The sequence below is a fragment of the Seriola dumerili genome, unplaced genomic scaffold, assembly GCF_002260705.1.
Source record: "Seriola dumerili isolate Sdu_G_001 unplaced genomic scaffold, Sdu_1.0 BDQW01000011.1, whole genome shotgun sequence".
Classification (NCBI taxonomy): domain Eukaryota; kingdom Metazoa; phylum Chordata; class Actinopteri; order Carangiformes; family Carangidae; genus Seriola; species Seriola dumerili.
The window spans coordinates 5,865,862-5,868,296 of NW_019174266.1; the positions used below are offsets into that span (position 1 = coordinate 5,865,862).

Here is a 2,435-nt window from a genome sequence, read left to right on the forward strand (position 1 = left end):
TCTCAGCTGTTAGATATTAACTGATTAAGCAGTGATACAAGGGGAAATAATAGGGTTTGTGACTTTAATATGTTAGGCTATTAATCTGCTATCACATGTCATCTGTAGGGACTTGGCCTCAGTGGAGTAATCTGCTGGGTAAGGCTCAAACACACACACACACACACACACACACACACACATATGCACAATAGTGATGGGGAGTCCCCAGTAAGTCACACAATCGGTTAATTGTAATTTCTTGCTACTGTAATTATTCGACTCTGTGGTGATAATTACTATCATAGAATGGGAGCAGAATCTGTCAGGATACTGTAATTATTTTACACATGTTGTATCTGCAGTATTAGTACTGTATAATATTGGATAAACAACTCTTTGTCCCTCACCTCTGATATAATTCTCCCACTTTTTGGTCCAGACTGAAATATCTCAACAACATTAGATGGATTGTCATAAATTTTAGTACAGATATCCATAGTGCCCACAGGATGAATCCTAATGACTGATAACTCCTCAACTTTTGCTCTAGTGTCACAAGGTGGACAATGGGAATTTTGAGTAAAAATTCTTGATAGTTATTAAAGTGATTTCCATGAAATTTAGTCCAAACATTAATGTTCTCCTCAGGATGAATTGTATAATCTTTGGTGATCCCTTAACTTTTCATCTGTTGTCACCAAGCATCTGCAAATAAATACCAGCTGTCACGCTAACATGCTAAAGTAAGATGGCAAACATAGTAAATGTTAAACCTACTTAACATTAGCCTGCTAGCATTGTCACTGTCATTGTTAGCTTTTCGCTCAAAGCACCACTGTTCCTAAGTCTTCTTCCTCTTCTTCTGGCGTTCTTACCGCACAGCTCAACAATTTCTTCCAGTCTTTAGTGTTTTTTTTCCTCTTATATCCTCACCTCTCCTCTCCTCACCTCTCCTCTCCACTCCTCTCCTCTCCTCTCCTCTGTAACAGCTGTGGCTGCCTGCAGCGTTTAGTTAACGCATCTCCGGCCTGTCATCCGGAGGTACATTGGTGCACTCATCAAGCAGGACACAGAGCATACAACACGCATGCACAGCCTCCCCACAATGCATACTCACACTCTTCTGCTTATATTGTCACTTCTCACTGCACCGTTTGCGTGGCTCAGGTATGAAAATAAATTGGACTTCCTGTTATCAGAGGTTCCTAAAAAAGGGAGTGCCTGTTTGTGATGGAAACGGGTTGTAGTTGTGAGGAGTGCATGAGTGTGTGTCTGTGTCTGTACATGGTGTGTATGTGTCTGTTTGTGTTTGATGCATAAGAAAGTGGTAGGCTTTGGTAGGCTCTCTGATACAATCAATAGTGACAGATATATGGCTAATTAGTGCAGCCTCGGCTCGGCTGTCCTCACCTCTCACCAGCCCGCTGTGAAATTGGATTAATTTACCTCGCCTTAACACAGTGTATCAGCAACCAATAGGACGCTTGTTTAATGAGCACAGATTTGTTGCTGCTTTGGAAAGAGACTTGTTTAAAATTTAGTTTAATCTATAATGTGTGGTCACAATGTGTAATGTTGTTGGGAACTGTAGAGCAGTATCTCTCTCTCCCTCTCTTTCTCTCACTCAAACACACACACACACACACACACACACACGCGCGCACACACGCATATGTCTGCACAGTATGGTGAGCGTGTTTCAAGGCAGGGGTTGCTAGTAGTCCAATTAGGTTGGCTCTTCTTTACGGCGTGCTAAGGTTCTTACAAAGCCAATCTGTTTCTAAGGAACTCCTTAAGAGAAGCTCAGTCCTTAAAACAAGCAGCAGACAACCTCTCCTAAGCTTTTTCTGACTCCATCTGTTTCCATCTTACGCTGATAGTTTACTAAGTCCATCCAGAAGCTCTTCCATTGAAAATCATCTCAACTGCCCACGCTTTGCCCCTAAATCCCCAGTTGATACTCATAATCTCTGCTGTCCATATTCTGAACCCTGCTCAAGCACATGGTCACAACATTATTGATATAATTGGCTCCCTATCCTATTTTTGTCACCTGCTAATACCGGGCGACAACAACTGACAGCTCTGGTGATTCCAATGATAGGTTAGTATAGTAACAGCCAAGGAAGAAGGAACCATATCTCCAAAACCTGTAGGTGCAAGTCCCAGTAGATTTAACTAATCTCTCACAATGAAATTTAGATAATTGGTTTTAAATTCAAAGAGTGGTCAAAAATGACTTGGTTTAAAAACTCATCATCATATCTTTGTAAAATTAATGTGTCTCATGTTAAGATGAACCAAAAATGGTCCTTTTCATGCTCACTCATCATTAAGTCCAGTTTTATTTTCTTCAGTCTCTATTTTCTCTCTTTTTTTTTTATCTCTGTCTGTTGTAACATGACTGCTCTTTGCCAACAGCACCCCTGCAAAGTACAAAAACACCCCTCTGT

General features: G+C 40.9%; 1 protein-coding gene across 1 annotated transcript in view; it reads right to left on the reverse strand.

The window, feature by feature from the left end:
• The window catches only part of LOC111224717 (Nance-Horan syndrome protein-like), a 47,678-nt gene that overhangs the window by 33,186 nt on the left and 12,057 nt on the right, over positions 1–2,435 (reverse strand). The gene's annotated exons all lie outside the window — the stretch shown is intronic.